Source organism: Triticum dicoccoides, chromosome 1B, assembly GCF_002162155.2.
Source record: "Triticum dicoccoides isolate Atlit2015 ecotype Zavitan chromosome 1B, WEW_v2.0, whole genome shotgun sequence".
Classification (NCBI taxonomy): domain Eukaryota; kingdom Viridiplantae; phylum Streptophyta; class Magnoliopsida; order Poales; family Poaceae; genus Triticum; species Triticum dicoccoides.
Window position 1 is genome coordinate 640,077,308 of NC_041381.1, and position 18,244 is coordinate 640,095,551.

Below are 18,244 nucleotides of genomic sequence, written 5' to 3' on the forward strand. Positions count from 1 at the left end.
GCAAACATGTGGTGGAGGCATTTCTTTTACTTACTCGAATCCAGAGCTCTCTAGGGGCATTTGCAGACCTGCCATGCAGTGTGTCAGATGTCGTGGACTTCTACCGTGCCCAGGAGGGGAGCTGAACGGAGAAGTTGTTTTGGTCCCAGTATGCTGGGGCCCAACATGCAACGCCTCTGAGTGACCAACTGAAGCAGTTGGTCGAACTCCACAAGGCGGCCGAAGTGGCTATGAAAGATCTCATAGTCAGGATATGGTCTGGCGAGCTTCTGCCCACCAGCTACTTCGGCCTGATCTAGCGGATGGTGGATTCCTGTCCGCGACTAGAAATCATCAAGCGATCCGTTTGCATTGAGGGTGCCCGCCGGGCCCTTGCCCGCGCCAAGGTGCATTGGGGCAAGCTGGATGCGGAGAAGCTGGTGAAGGACGGGCCGCTGGAGGGCAAGCCGTATCACGTCCCCGAGAAGTATTATGATGGCGTTATGAAGGGTGCTTGCCTCGTGGCCGATGAATGTACCAAATACATAATTTTTGAATGAATTCACTTCTGTCATGTTTGTAATTTAAAGACGAAATTACTTGCGCTATGTAGCGCTTTTGTTATTTAAAATATTACCTTATGTGCGGCTGTTTATCAAATTCTGAAATTAGGTCAGTTGTCGGCTTCCGCCCCCATGTAACTAGTACTGGGGTGTTCATGGAAAACCCTGACACTCTTTATCCAAATGTTCATGGAAAGGAGGTGTCCAGCGCAGCAAACCAGGCAATCGGACTATGCGGCTTTATAACTTTCACTTAGCCATAGAAGTCTACAATTTTAAATTTCGGCGAAGCCCCTAGAATTCGGAAGGCCGAATTGGGGCACTATACACGCCTATATCATACAAAGCCGAATTAACGCCTAAAGCGGAAAAATCTTTAAGGATTTTAAGACCTCTCGAACAGCGACCAGTCTCTCGCCACATCATGTCGGACAGTTTTGTGCTTTCTCTACTGAGGTGCTCGTCCGAAAGAACCAGGGCACAATCGCAGTAGTTCTCCCTGTGCTACCTTAGCCGAATTAACGGAACGTAAGGTACTAAAACAAGGGAGCCGGGCTATCCCAACTGTAACCCAAGACATGATTCGGAGCTTATGCATATAATGCTATAAGTTCAGGGTGCCGCACTATTGAAAGTGTTCAGACTTGTCTTGTCGTATTATGTGGCGCTATAAGAAGCCCCTGGCAAACTCAACGTACCAAAGTGTACGGATGCTAAATCAAATAGACATTTATAAAAAATGCAAAAAATAATAAAAAATAATAATAAGCTGACGCTGTATATTGTCTCCATTGATAAATAATACGTTTAAGCGTATGTTTACAATGAATGCATTACACGGAGATAAGTAGGATTATTTGACATATCCTATCCAGGAGCAGGCTACGCACAGATAGATAAAGCAGGAACAACGATCGTGAATAGATTCCACCTGGGTGTTTCCTGGTGTGGCTGAAGCCTGTCACCTCCTGGGTTTATTATCCTTTGTAAGTCCGACAATTGTGACACCCCAAAATTTTAATCTGTTTTTATTAATTAAAATTTTGCCAGGAAACTAAAACTTTTATTTTTTGTATTTCCTTCTGATTTCAGAACCACTCTTTTCTTTATTATTATGTAGTTTTTACCCCAAGTGAAAACTTTTCAATCATTGTTGGACTTATTCATCCTCTCAAGTAAAACAATTCTTTATCAGTGGGATTATTTGCATAATTAATTTTCCCTGATGCCTTACTTCTTTAAAAATATTTTTTTAAGCTTTAGGGCCTCTTTTGCACTACAGCCATTTGATAAATTTATTTAAAAATTCCACCAAAAATTGGAGATGTCATGTGATGTTTTTAAAACACTTTTATGCAAAAATATATTTCATTCCCTGAATATTTTGAGCTCTACACCTAGTTTTCAAATCTGGTCCAGTGGACAGTTTTGCACTACAACCTATTTAAATATTTCTTTAAAACTTCTACCTAAATTATGGGATGTCAGTGGTAGCATGCCATCCAACTTTATGCAAAAACCTAGTGATGTTCTTTGGAAAAATTGAGTGTATCAACCTCTTTTTCATTCTGGTCCAGCCTTGTGTTTTCTACTGCAACCCTATTTATTTTTGCTCTAGTGACCTTGTGCTTTCTCCTGCTTCTAGTCAACCCTGCAAATCCCCTAAGTCCAGGAGCATGCACCCTTTGGGACATTTTTGGTTCATGTAATGATGCCATTTACCTTCTGTCCAGAATTGGAGTTTTGCAAAACTCGCACTAGCAAGTTTCTTCATTTGGCAAACTAACCCCACCACCCTCTCTTGCATCTAAAGAGACCCCACTCTGGAAGTTTTGACCACCCCAAGTACTTCCTAGGTGCCTCTGGCATTTTGCCGAACACCCTGTGTGCATGAACATATTTGGCATGGTTGAAGGTTTTGTGTTGTGAACTTTTCCCTTGCCCCAAACCCAGTTGTCCAGTAGCCTTCTGCATGTCTCTAACCTAGTCCTGTGGATTTGCAGTGGCTCTCTAGCAACCTTAGACGCCCTGGCATTTTGTCGAGCACGTCCCATGCGTGCTCTAGGCGCGAGCAGAGCACACGTTTTGCACGTGTCGTGCCCAAGCCGCCACGTCGCGCCCCTGGTTTTGCCCCCACCACAAAGCCGCGCCATGCACTCTCCCTCTCACTGCATCACGCCAAGCAGCCCTGGTGCCCTGCAGCACCGCCGTCAGAGCCCTTGGCGGCACGCCGGCGTCTGCAGCGCGTCTCTAACACGGTCGGTGCCGCCCAAGCCTCTCCCGCTCGCCACCTGCCCCTGGAACAGCTCAGCCTCATCCTCTTGCGTGTCCTCTAGCTCTCGTCGCCGCCACGACGCCCTGCCGCTATAGGGAGGCGGTTCACCGGCGAATTTATCCACGGCCGCCGCAAACCGACCTCGTTGCGCTATAACAGGAGGCCCCCGAACTCATTCGAGCACGCAGGCAACCTCAGGCAACCCCCATGGCACCCCGTCAGCCCGCAATCGTCGGAGGGAAGCCATCTTCCCCAACTTCGGCCGGTTCGGCCGCCGCCACGTCCCAGCTCCGTTCACCGCAACTGGAACCCCTCCCGTCCGTCCAGCGCCACCACCAGGCTCCACACGATCTTGCGGAGCCGCCCAGACCTTCAGCCTCGACAGAGAGCCACCGTAGCGCGGATCCCCAGTCGTGCCCGAAGCCACCTCCGCCGCGAAGCTCGTCGCCGGTGACTCCGTCCACGTCGGCGACCATGGCGGGTACCCACGAGTTCGTCTCGACCTCCTGAGCACACCCATGTGCTCAGATCACCGAGAGACACCTCCGTTCGCCGGCAATCCTCGCCGGAGCTCCGCCTCTGTTCGGTCGGAGGAGGCGACACGCGCGTGGACTGGTTAAACCTGACCAGTGGGCCAGGCGGGTCCACTGTCAGTGACCCAGTGCCGGTCCACGCAGGCATAAGTGGAAACGTAATTCCAAAGTACGTGTTCGACGTGTACACTTCAAAACGTTTTTCTTTTTATTCTGTTTTATTTTTTTTAAAACAGATTTTGACCACAGCTTTGACTGCCTATAACTTTTTAATGATAACTCCAAATGAATTGATTCTTTTTCCTACCTCTCTCAAATTTAATCTAGTTTGTTTTAAGATTTATTTGAAAAAAAAATTCAAAACAACTTTTTGTGCTGTTTTGAATTTGTGTGTTAATTCAAATTTATTTAAAATAGGACTTTGGAGAGAGAGGAGAAAACTTTCAAAAGTTTTGGAGTGCACCCTGCCTTTCCACACATTGAAGGCAACCATTCTGAACCCTGGCATAATATTTTGCATGCATTGTTTGATACGATCATGACACCACCTCAATACGTAGAACTCGTTATTTTATGTGGTGATGTGATCATTTGCATGAATGCTTATTGGAAATTTCCTTGCTGTTGGAAATGGACATGCTTGTGATAGTGATCATCCTCGTATGCCTTTCGTGCCTACCGGAAGGAAAACGGGAAAGTCTCTGTCTTGGGTAGACCCGAGCTTGTCCCTAGTTCCTCGTCGAGACGAGTGTGTGTACGGCATGGCATGGGGGGGGTATGATGAGTGGTGATTCTGTCTGCTGGATGAAATATATTCGTTATGCTAATCATGCAGGGAATACTTAAAACCTCAACAGTCAGCCATAGATCAAGTCTTGTTCCAGTAACCCCCATACTTGTTTCGTACTACCACTTGTCTCTACAGCAAGTAGAGTATGGTTCAGTAAGTCGTCAACCCCTTTCTAGCACACACCGTACAGAGAGGCCATGGTGGAAGATACCGGTTGTAGCTGGTAGGCAGGCCACCTGGTCTGGGGGCATGGGTGTTTCCGGTTGAGACTGAGAGGGGAGGCCACCCCTTAGAGCGCGCGATATAAATTTGATCCCATGCTACGCGAGGCTGTAGCCTCCCCACTTAGAGTTTTGCTTGACAGGTGTCGTGGGTGATTCCAGACACCTGTGAGTTAAGCTGGTGTGTGCAGGTCAGGTGTGTTTTCAATTAAAAGACTGTAGACAGAATTAGTCCCGATGGACTAAAGGAATCCGTTACTCGTGGGTAAAGAGTACAGCCTCTGCAGAGATTAAACCTATTCGAATAGCCGTGTCCAAGGTTAAGGATTACAGTCTGGGATAGGTCAAGTGTCGGTCTTAGTGTCGGTCTTCGGAGGAGAAAACTGCTAAACCAGAACTGGGATCACGACTTGAGACTTATGATGATTATAATTATTATGGACTAACCCCTTTATATTATTTGAAGTATTGAGTATCCCTGGGACGGTTTTACCTCCTGGATATTCACTATGATTGTTTACTTTATGAGCCCTTTATGTGGTGTCGCTGAGACGCCCGACTGTGGCATGTTCATATTTATTTACTTTATAAGCCCTTCATGTGGTGTCGCTGAGACGCCCGGCTGTGGCATGCTTGTCATTTATTTACTTTATAAGCCCTTTATGTGGTGTCGCTGAGACGCCCGACTGTGGCATGCTTGTCATTTATTTACCTTATAAGCCCTTTATGTGGTGTCGCTGAGACGCCCGACTGTGGCATGCTTGTTATTTATTTTATAAGCCCTTTATGTGGTGTCGCTTCAAACACCCGATCGGTGCATTTTGTTATTAATATGTTATTGCATATTCATAAATAACCTGCTTGCATGCATCAGAGTTTTATTTATCTTTTGTGACTGACGTCATGAACATAAAATATTTCAGAACGTCATTGTTATATTATACCCATGTTCATAATGTTTGCGAGTACATTCAAAGTACTCACTGGCTTGTCCCTGGCTATTGTCTTGGCCAGATTTCTTGCGCGGAGAGGAGCGACCGTGACGACAGCCCCGGAACCTAAGCAACGGTGATAGCAGCCTCGCGAAGATAGGAGTTAACCTGGTCAGCTGTTCCTGTGGGAAATGGAGTCCCAAAGACACTGATGATCCACAAACTGCTTCCGCCATCAACCACTAGAAACCATTTGTTGTACTCACAGGCCAGAATGGTCTTGTACTACATATTTTTGCACTTTTCTTGGAATTTCTGTATCAAGTCGGTGCCTCATCAGCTAACAGTAATCCTAGGGATGGTGAGCACAAGGGCCATTTTCTGGAAATTAATACCCGGAAAAACGGTCGCCACAACAATCCGGCTCTTCTGGAGAAGCTGCACTAAAGCGATGTCCTTAAGGGTAAAAGGAAAGCTTATGAAGCAATACTGTACTGTTGACTGAGCCACTGCTACGCCTCCGCCTGTGCCCATGGTATTTTGAGTGCGTAATTTTGTACGCGTGGCATGAATGCTGCTTGGATGAGACTTGGGCGGAGGCCGGATTGCTAGTCATGCTCTTGGCGTGCCTACTGATCCTGTTGCGGGGTGTTCCGCCCTCGCTTGACGGAGCTTGAGGTTGTCATCGCCGGATTAGTAGTTTGCCGGAGGAGTCCGCATTGTACTTCAGCCGCAAGGGCCGCAGTGTGTTCTTCTGTATGGAGAGAGCAGTCCATATTCCCGTTGACTGTTATGACCCCGCGCGGGCCTGGCATCTTGAGCTTGAGGTATGCATACTATGGTACCGCATTGAATCTAGCAAATGCGGTTCGTCCGAGCAGTGCGTGGTAACCACTACGGAAAGGGACGATATCAAAGATTAGCTCTTCGCTTTGAAAGTTATCCGGAGATCCGAAGACCACTTGCAATGTTATAGAGACCGTATAGCGGGCCTCTACTCCAGGAATGACACCCTTAAAGGTGGTTTTGGTGGGTTTAATCCTTGAAGGATCGCTGCCCATTTTGCGCACTGTGTCCTGATAAAGCAGGTTCAGGCTGCTGCCTCCGTCCATAAGGAATCTTGTGAGGTGAAATCCGTCTATAATTGGGTCTAAAACCAACACAGCTGAGCCGCCGTGACGGATGCTAGTAGGATGATCCCTACGATCAAAGGTGATCGGACAAGCTGACCATGGGTTGAATTTGGGGACGACTGGCTCCATCGCATATACGTCCCGCAGTGCCCGCTTCCGTTCCTGCTTGGGGATGTGGGTGGCGTAGATCATGTTGACCGTTTTCACCTGGGGGGGGGGGGGAATTTCTTCTGCCCCCCCATGTTCGGACGCCGGGTCTTATCGTTATCGTCGCTGTGCAGCCCCTTGTCCTTGTTTTCGGTGTTTATTTTGCCGGCCTGTTTAAATACCCAGCAGTCTCTGTTGGTGTGGTCGGCTGGCTTGTCCGGGGTGCCATGAATTTGGCACGAGCGTTCCAGTATACGGTCCAGACTGGACGGCCCTTGATTGCTACGCTTGAATGGCTTCTTCCGCTGACCGGATTTGGATCTGCTAAATTCGGCATTGACCGATGTATCATCGGTGTTGTCGCCATTGTTGCGTCACTTGTGTTTGCTGCGCCGTGGCTTGCCATTATTGTCCCGAACATCTGAAGTTCCAGAATGTGGCGTAGTGCTACTGCGAGCCAACCAGCTGTCCTCGCCCATGCAAAAGCGGGTCATTAGTGTCGTAAGAGCTGCCATGGACTTGGGGTTTCTCCTGGCCGAGGTGTCTGGCGAGCCACTCGTCACGGATATTATGCTTGAAAGCCGCCATGGCTTCGGCATTCGGACAGTCGACTATTTGGTTCTTTTTAGTTAGGAACCGAGTCCAGAATTTCCTGGCTGATTCTCCGGGCTGTTGAGTAATGTGGCTCAAGTCATCGGCATCCGGAGGTCGCACATATGTGCCCTGGAAGTTGTCAAGAAATGCGTCTTCCAGATTTTCCCAAATGCCAATGGAATTTGCGGGCATGTTGTTTAGCCAGTGTCGGGCAGGTCCTTTGAGCTTAAGGGGAAGATACTTGATGTCATGTAGATCATCTCCGCGGGCCATGTGAATATGGAGAAGGAAATCCTCGATCCATACCGCGGGGTCTGTGGTGCCATCATATGATTCAATGTTTACAGGTTTAAACCCTTCTGGGAATTCATGATCCATCACTTCATCAGTGAAGCAGAGGGGGTGTGTGGTGCCTCTATATCGGGCTATGTCACGGCGCAGTCCGGCTGTGTCTGACTGGTTGTATTCAGCCCGACCGGATTTGCTGTTAGTGTATCCAGTATGACGGTCATCGACATGTGCTTCGGCACGCCCCCGTGATCCGTAGATCGATCTTGGTTGTCCTGCGGCATTATCCAGTTTATCGTGCAGGTCCTGAGTATTGCCCTGGGCCATAGTAAACCGACGCGGGGGTACAGGCTGGTATTTCGGCTGATATGTCGTTTTATCCCGACCTCGAGGCGGTCGGTCACCCGTGGGGCGCTCGAGTCCATATTCCTAGGTTGCCAGGACTTCTGTCCATCTATCTGTGAGCAGATCTAGATCATCTTGGAGCTGCTGCTGCTTCTTCTTCAGGCTTCTCGCAGTGGCAATAAGCCGACGCTTGAAGCGCTCCTGCTCTGTGGGGTCTTCGGGTACGCCGAACTCATCGTCGCCGAGGCTAATCTCGTCTTCAGAGAGGGGCATGTAGATTTCCTCCTCCGGATACCCGTCCGTCGCTTGTTCATCTGGGTTGTCATGCCCGTCTTCCTGTTCGGCTTGCTCAAAGGTGGGCTGTTCGGGGTTGTATTCATCATCGGCACCGTCCAGATTATTATCGTCGTCGGTGCTAGTATTGCCTTGGCGGGGCTTGGAGCGGCGCTGGCGACGCCCATGCTTTGCTTTCCTCTTGGAGGGTGATAAACCACAAGTATAGGGGATAGTTGTAGCCTCTTTCGATAAGTAAGAGTGTCGAACCTAACGAGGAGCTAAATGTAGAACAAATATTCTCTCAAGTCCTATCGGCCACTGATACGACCCTACGCACGCTTGACGTTCGCTTTACCTAGAACAAGTATGAAACTAGAAGTACTTTGTAGGTGCGAAAGGATAGGTTTGCAAGATAATAAAGAACACGTAAACATAAACTAGGGGCTGTTTAAATAAAGAAGCAATAAAGTAAATATAGCAAGTGTGGAAAAGTGGTGATAGGAGCTGTGAAATTGTCCCTAGGCAATCGATAACTAGACCGGTAATCATTATTGCAATTTTATTTGAGGGAGAGGCATAAGCTAACATACTTTCTCTACTTGGATCATATGCACTTATGATTGGAACTCTGGCAAGCATCTGAAACTAATAAAGATTCATTAAGGTAAAACCCAACCATAGCATTAAAGCTTCAAGTCCTCTTTATCCCATATGCAAACAACCTACTTACTCGGGTCTGTGCTTCTGTCACTCATGCCACCCACCATAAGCAAATCATAAGCATATTGCAACACCCTACAACGGGGATCCCTCACGCTTGCGTGACACGGAGAGAACCATAGGACAGCACCAATAATAAAACATACAACTCAAACCAATCATGATCATCAATCACCGGTAGGACAATAGAAATCTTCTCAGACATCATAGAATAGCAACACATCATTGGATAATAATATGAAGCATAAAGCACCATGTTCAAGTAGAGGGTACAGCGGGTTGCGGGAGAGTGGACCGCTGTAGATAGAAGAGGGAAGGTGATGGAGATGTTCGTGAAGATGTCGGAGGTGTTGGTGAAGATCGCGGTGATGATGATGGCCCCCGGCAGCGCTCCGGCGCCATCAGAAGCAAGGGGGAGAGGGGCCCCCTTCTTCTTCTTCTTCCATGACCTCCTCCCTAGATGGGAGAAGGGTTTCCCCTCTGGTCCTTGGCTCCCATGGCTTGGGAGGGGCGAGAGCCCCTCTGAGATTGGATCTATCTCTCTGTTTCTGCATTCTCTCCGTTCCCTGATTCTACCCCTTCACCGTTTCTTAAATATCCGGAGATCCGTAACTCCGATTGGGGTGAATCTTTCGCCCAGATCTTTCTCATAAAATTAGCTTTCTTGCTCCAAAAGAAGAGCGTCAACTGCCTTACGGGTGGACCACGAGGGTCAGGGGCGCGCTTGGGGGGGTAGGGCGCTCCCCCCTACCTCATGACCACCCCGGACACCGTTTCGCGTTGATTCCACTTCCCAAATATCATAAATATTCCAAAAAAATCTCAGTACGTTCTTATCCCGTTTGGACTCCGGTTGATATTGGGTTGCTGCAAAACAAAAAACATGCAACAGACAGGAACTGGCACTGGGCACTGGATCAATATGTTAGTCCCAAAAATAGTATAAAAATTTGCCAAAAGTATATGAAAGTTGAAGAATATTGGCATGGAACAATCAAAAATTATAGATACGACGAAGACGTATCAGCATCCCCAAGCTTAATTCCTGCTCGTCCTCGAGTAGGTAAATGATAAAAAAGATAATTTTTGATGTGGAATGCTACCTAGCATAATCTTGATCATATGTCTAATCATGGCATGAATATTAAGACACGAGTGATTCAAAGCAATAGTCTATCATTTGACATAAAAACAATAATACTTCAAGCGTACCAATAAAGCAATCATGTCTTTTCAAAACAACATGGCCAAAGAAAGTTATCCCTACAAAATCATATAGTCTGGCTAAGCTCTATCTTCATCACACAAAATATTTAATCATGCACAACCCCGATGACGAGCCAAGCAATTGTTTCATACTTTAATAATCTCAAACTTTTTCAACTTTCACGCAATACATGAGCGTGAGCCATGGACATAGCACTATAGGTGGAATAGAATATGATGGTCGGGGTTATGTGGAGAAGACAAAAAGGAGAAAGTCTCACATCGACTAGGCGTATCAACAGGCTATGTAGATGCCCATCAATAGATATCAATGTGAGTGAGTAGGGATTTCCATGCAACCGATGCGCTAGAGCTATAGTTGTATGGAAGCTCAAACTGAAACTAAGTAGGTGTGCATCCAACTTGCTTGCTCATGAAGACCTCGGGCATTTGAGGAAGCCCATCATCGGAATATACAAGCCAAGTTCTATAATGAAAATTCCCACTAGTATATGAAAGTGAAAGCATAGAGGCTCTCTATATGAAAAACATGGTGCTACTCTGAAGCACACGTGTGGTAAAAAGGATAGTAACATTGCCCCTTCTCTCTTTTTCTCTCATTTTTTTTTCTTTTTTCTTTTTTTATTTTTTGGTGGGCTTCTTTGGCCTCTTTTTTTATTTGGGCTTCTTTGGCCTCTTTTATTTTTCATAAAGTCTGGAGTCTCATCCCGACTTGTGGGGGAATCATAGTTTCCTTCATCCTTTCCTCACTGCGGCAATGCTCTAATAATGATGATCATCACACTTTCATTTACTTACAACTCAATATTACAACTCGATATCTCGAACAAAGATATGACTCTATATGAATGCCTCCGACGATGTACCGGGATGTGCAATGATCTAGCGTAGCAATGACATCAAAAAACAGACAAGCCATGAAAACATCATGCTAGCTATCTTACGATCATGCAAAGCAATATGACAATGAATGCTCAAGTCATGAATATGATGATGATGGAAGTTGCATGGCAATATCTCTCGGAATGGCTATGGAAATGCCATGATAGGTAGGTATGGTGGCTGTTTTGAGGAAGATATAATGAGGCTTATGTGTGACAGAGCGTATCACATCATGGGGTTTGGATGCACCTGCGAAGTTTGCACCGACTCTTGAGGTGAGAAAGGGCAATGCACAGTACCGAAGAGGCTAGCAATGATGGAAAGGTGAAAGTGCATATAATCCATGGACTCAACATTAGTCATAAAGAACTCATATACTTATTTCAAAAATCTACAAGCCATTGAAAACAAAGTACTACGCGCATGCTCCTAGGGGGATAGATTGGTAGGAAAAGACCATCGCTCGTCCCCGACTGCCACTCATAAGGAAGACAATCAATAAATAAAATTGTGCTCCGACTTCATCACAAAGCGGTTCACCATACGTTCATTCTATGGGAATCACAAACCTCAACACAAGTGTCGCTACAATCCACAACCACCCACTAGCATGACTCTAATATCACCATCTTTATATCGCAAAACTATTGCAAGGAATCAAACATATCATATTCAGCGATCTACAAGTTTATGTAGGATTTTATGACTAACCATGTGAATGACCAATTCCTGTCATCTCTCTAAATAGATATAAGTGAAGCAAGAGAGTTTAATTCTTTCTACAAAAGATATGCCCACACCCTAACAAATATAAGTGAAGCAAAAGAGCATTCTACAAATGGCGGTTTTCTATGTGAAGAGAAACAGGCAATCCAAACTTCAAATGATATAAGTGAAGTACGTGAAGCATTCTATAAAGCCATACTCAAAAGATATAAGTGAAGTGCAATGAGTATTCTATAAATCAACCAAGGATTATCTCATACCAGCATGGTGCATAAAAGAAAAATGAAAACTAAATGCAAAAGACGCTCCAAGACTTGCACATAATGCATGAACGAAACGAATCCGAAAACATACCGATACTTGTTGAAGAAAGAGGGGATTACTCCCCAGCATCCTCAAGCTTAGACGCTTGAGTCTCCTTGAATATTTACTTGGGGTGCCTTGGGCATCCCTAAGCTTGAGCTCTTGCCTCTCTTCCTTCTTCTCACATCGAAACATCCTCGATTAGACACTACATCCACACAAAACTTCAACAAAAAACTCGGTAAGATCCGTTAGTATAATAAAGCAAATCACCACTCTAAGTACTGTTGCAAACCAATTCATGTTTTTTTGCATTTTGTCTACTGTAATATAACTTTTTCATGGCCTAATCCACTGATATAAATTGATAGATTCATCAAAACAAGCAAACTATGCATCAAAAACAGAATCTATCAAAAACAGAACAGTCTGTAGCAATCTGAACATCCACCATACTTATGGTACCCAAAAAATCCTACCAAAATTAGGAAACATAAACCAGTTGTACAGCAAGACAGTGCAAATGTAATCAGAACCGATTGACGTTCCAGATAAAAATGTAAAATCACGCACTACAACCAAAGTTTCTGTCCAGCACCGTACAAACCAACAAGCATTGTAAACATCCTAAAGGCAAACCTTGGCACATTATTTTTATAATACAATGGAATTGTACAAGGGGATAATTATTTTTGTTGAAACGTTTATGTAATCAAGATTCACAAAGTTTCCGTGAGCATGAACAAAGTCCAAGGCTAGCTCCCACTTCAACAATGCTTGTCTTTCTCACTTTAACTTTCCTTTTTGAAAAGTTTTGAGGTTCCCCTCTTTATTTTATTTTTGTTTTTAAACTATATGAAAGCACTCGACAGAAATAAATGACTCTCTAAAACTTCCGGGTTGTCTCCCTGGCAGCGCTTTCTTTAAAGCCATTAAGCTAGGCATTTAGTGCTCAAGTAATGAATCCACCAGGATCCCAAGGTATATCAAAGACAATTTTAATTAACAATGATTTGTAATTTAGTAGTGAGCACAAAGTAACATATATCAAGCAATGACGAAGTCTAACTCTCTTCCTATGCTTCGGCATGTCATAAAAGAACAATTCATGCACACCAAGTAAAGGTCAATGCATAGTATAAACAATTTCTTGCAATGCGTGGGTGCAATAGCGACAATTTCATGTGTAACATAAGGAACTATAGCAAGTTCATCTCCATAAGCATCATTCATATTGGCATCTTGGCCATAAGCATAGCAAGCATCATCAAAAAGGGATATTTCAAGAGAATCAATGGGATCATAGCAATCATCATAGCAGTCATCCTTCGGTAAGCACGAAGGGGAATTAAATAATGTATGAGTTGGAGGGTTACTCTCATTAGAAGGTGGGCACGGGTAGCTAATCCGCTCTTCCTCCTTTTGTTCTTCGCTCTCCTCATCATCTTTTTCATCCAATGAGCTCACAGTTTCATCAATTTCTTCTTCCATAGCTTCCTTCAAAATATTAGTCTCTTCTTGGACAGCAGAGACTTTCTTAATAAATTGTTTAACATAGGCATTAGAAGCATAATTCTCATAGCAATATTCAAGTATGGCAAAATTTTCAGATTTGTAAAGAGTAGTATCATACTTTTCAATCAACATAGCAATTTCAAAAGCACCCTTAAAAGCAACAAATTCTTCAATTTGTTGAACATCATAGTAGCTATAAACACCCTTAGCATAAGAAGATAAAATTCCATTATCAAAAAACTCACATTGGTAGGGAAGGTGTTTTTTAGGGTTTTCAGAACAACAAGTAAAATCATAGTCCCAACATAAATTCCAAGCATAACATTGTAAACGTTGAATTTGATCCCATAATAGTTTCCCTTTTTCAGATATACGGCATCGCACATAACAAGCAAGCTCATCTAAAGATTTGCCCTCAACTAAGCTAGTTGGGGTTTCAGCACGAGCACATAGGGATCGAAGATGATCCAAGTAATAAGCTTTAACTGTGTGATAGATTTTGAGTGGTTCTTCAACCATTGGTTTAGCAGGTACAACTAATTTTCTTGGTATTTTGCCTTTCCTACCCATAACTAAAGATAGAAAACAACTAAGGACAGCAAATAAAAATTACTTTGTGATAAAGCAAACAGGCACACACGAGAATATTCTCCCCAGGCTATGACTCCCCGGCAACGGCGCCAGAAAAAGGTCTTGATAACCCACAAGTATAGGCGATAGTTGTAGCCTCTTTCGATAAGTAAGAGTGTCGAACCCAACGAGGAGCTAAAGGTAGAACAAATATTCTCTCAAGTCCTATCGCCCACTGATACGACTCTATGCACGCTTGACGTTCGCTTTACCTAGAACAAGTATGAAACTAGAAGTACTTTGTAGGTGTGAAAGGATAGGTTTGCAAGATAATAAAGAGCACGTAAACATAAACTAGGGGATGTTTAAATAAAGAAAAAATAAAGTAAATATAGCGAGTGTGGAAAAGTGGTGATAGGAGTTGTGAAATTGTCCCTAGGCAATCGATAACTAGACCGGTAATCATTATTGCAATTTTATTTGAGGGAGAGGCATAAGCTAACATACTTTCTCTAGTTGGATCATATGCACTTATGATTGGAACTCTAGCAAGCTTCCGCAACTACTAAAGATTCATTAAGGTAAAACCCAACCATAGCATTAAAGCATCAAGTCCTCTTTATCCCACACGCAAACAACCTACTTACTCGGGTCTGTGCTTTTGTCCCTCACGCCACCCACCATAAGCAAATCATAAGCATATTGCAACACCCTACAGCGGGGATCCCTCACACTTGCGTGACACGGAGAGCACCATAGGACAGCACCAATAATAAAACATACAACTCAAACCAATCATGATCATCAATCACCCGTAGGACAATAGAAATGTACTCAGACATCATAGGATAGCAACACATCATTGGATAATAATATGAAGCATAAAGCACCATGTTCAAGTAGAGGGTACAGCGGGTTGCGGGAGAGTGGACTGCTGTAGATAGAAGGGGGAAGGTGATGGAGATGTTGGTGAAGATGGCGGAGGTGTTGGTGAAGATCGCGGTGATGATGATGGCCCCCGGCAGCGCTCCGGCGCCACCAGAAGCAAGGGGGAGAGGGGCCCCCTTCTTCTTCTTCTTCCTTGACCTCCTCCCTAGATGGGAGAAGGGTTTCCCCTCTGGTCCTTGGCTCCCATGGCTTGGGAGGGGCGAGAGCCCCTCGAGATTGGATCTATCTCTCTGTTTCTGCGTTCTCTACGTTCCCTGATTCTACCCCTTCACCGTTTCTTAAATATCCAGAGATCCGTAACTCCGATTGGGGTGAATCTTTCGCCCAGATCTTTCTCATAAAATTATCTTTCTTGCGCCAAAAGAAGAGTGTCAACCGCCTTACGGGTGGACCACGAGGGTCAGGTGCGCGCCTGTGGCCCCCTACCTCGTGACCACCCCGGACACCGTTTCGCGTTGATTCCACTTCCCAAAACTCATAAATATTCCAAAAAAAATCTTCGTCTGTTTTTATACCATTTGGACTCTGTTTGATATTGGGTTTCTGCGAAACAAAAAACATGCAATAGACAGGAACTGGCACTGGGCACTAGATCAATATGTTAGTCCCAAAATAGTATAAAAAGTTGCCAAAAGTATATGAAACTTGAAGAATATTGGCATGGAACAATCAAAAATTATAGATATGGCGGAGACGTATCAGAGGGGTTATCCTCCGTTGCCTCATTGCCATTGGTTTCTTTCGAAGTGTCCACCATATATATATATCATATGAAGAGGTGGCTGTCCACCGCCCTGTGAGCGGTGGTTCCTGTATGTCTCCTGCATCGTCATCCATACCGTCCATGTCTTCGAAGTCAAAGTCGAGCACGTTGGTTAAATCATCGATCGTGGCGACAAAGTGGGTGGTGGGCGGGCAATGAATTCCTTCGTCGCCTGCTTCCCACTCAAGACGGACATAGTTCGGCCCAGAGCCTCCTGACAAAGAGAGAGACTTCAATGAGTTTAGCATGTTGCCAAAGGGCGAGTGCTGAAAGATGTCCGCAGCGGTAAACTCCATTACTGGAGACCAGCCTGGCTTGGCTGGCTCAAGAGTGAGCGGACCAGGACTAACAGCTGGATATGAGTCCGGGGGCCCAGGGTTACAAGCCTCCACAGGGGTGAGACCCGTGTTCGGCTCCACCGCCGATAAGTGTGCAGCCTGCGGGGCGGGGTCTAGCCCTCCGTCCATAGGCAACGCAACCTGCCTTGGATTTAGATCCGGGGCTGCCTCGGGGATGATGTCCCGGGCACTGTCCGACAGCAGGTCTAGGCCGTGCTCATCGTGGTTGTCCGGCGCTCCTGGCACAGGCTCGAATCCGTCGAAGATCAAGTCTCCGCGGATATCTGCCATGTAGTTCAAGTTTCCGAACCTGATCTGGTGGCCAGGGGCAAAGATGTTGATCTGCTCCAACTAGCCAAGCGAATTGGCCCGTAGTGCGAAGCCGCCGAACACAAAGATCTGTTCGGGGAGAAAAGTCTCACCCTGGACCGTGTCGTTGACGATTGAAGACGCCATCAAGCCTCGAAGCAACGACACAGAGGAACTCTCAATGAAAGCACCAATGTCGGTGTCAAAACTGGCGGATCCCGGGTAGGGGGTCCCGATCTGTGTGTCTTAGGCTGATGGTAACAAGAAGCAAGGGACACAATTTTTACCCAGGTTCGGGCCCTCTCGACCGAGGTAAAACCCTACTTCCTGCTTGATTAATATTGAAGATATGTGGAATACAAGAGTAGATCTACCACGAGATCGTAGAGGCTAAACCCTAAGAGCTAGCCTATGATGGTATGATTGTAATTGTGGTCGGCCTTCTAAGGACCATGCTCTCCGGTTTATATAGACACCAGAGGGCTAGGGTTTACACCGAGTCGGTTACAAGGAAGAAAACATAATATCCGGATCGCCAAGCTTGTCTTCCACGCAAAGGAGAGTCCCATCCGGACACAAGCCAAAGTCTTGTGTATTGACGCTTCTATAGTCCGGACGATGAATATAGTCCGGCTGTCCGGATACCCCCTAATCCAGGACTCCCTCAACCAATGTCTTCATTGCACCTTCAAGCTTTGCTGAGGAGGAATGCCCTTTGATGGGCCATAGAGTTCGCCTAATGATACGATAGATAGTGCGGGGTAGATACTCTAGGTCTTCAACAAGGAATTCCTTGGGATACTCAGCATCCTAGGGCAATGGCTTTATCATACTAAGCATCTGAATCATGTTGGGCTCTGGCTTCTGAAAGATGCTCTCCAATGCATCACGGTGAAGCTGACAACCAGGTTCATACAGTTCTCCTAGAGTGGAGAGGCCGGTAAGCTCAATGAGATCAAAGGCTTTGGCTTCATGTTGAACATTGCCTGTCATCCACTCAAGGACCCATGTCGTTGTATCCCTGTTGTTGCTGCGAATGTGGAGGGTAGCATAAAATTGCAGGAGAAGCTCTTCATTCCAATGTTCCTTGTCGGTGACAAACTACAGAAGGCCAGCATCACGAAAGCAGTCAAGGGCTTCTTCTAGGCAGGGCAGACCAGCAATGGCTTCAGTGTCCAGACGCATATGAGGAAATATGCGCTCCTAATTGTATAGAATACAGGAGTAGTACCTGCGCTGCTGATAGGTCTAGAACCGATCTGATGATATTCTTGGCTTGGAATATGGGTTCTTGCCAGTATTGACGAAGGTGTTGTGTGCAATGAAGCTATTAACATTGAACGATCCTGGTGCAGATGCAGTACCTGGAAACCTTGGCAACCTGGGCTTTGGCTTCTGAACCTGAGGCCTATGCTCCACATGATAATCAAACTGGGGACCGGGAGCAGCCGGAGGAATCAGAATTGGCCATCTGACAGGAACAAGTTCACCTTGATAGAATGCATGCTCAATAGTGTGTGGCCTTGGTGGCAGTACAGGAGCAGAGGCATTGGCAGAGGCGTCAGGCTGCACATTGGATGCAGGTGCAGCATTGGCTTCATTCACAGTGTTGACTTGATGCGCCACATTGGCTTCATTCATGACAACGTCATTGGCTTCAGTGGCGTTCTTGGTGGCCGCCTCAGTATTCTCAACCTCCACTTGAGGAGCTGGAGGGTCGGGCACAGATACGTTCTCCTCAAGAACAACTTCTTGGGTGGTAGGGGGAGTAGCAACATGCTTTTCTTCTTGTTTTTCTTCGGCTGATGCAGCCGGATTGTCTTCAGCAACATTTGCTTCAAACGAGGGAACCATCACAGAAGGATTA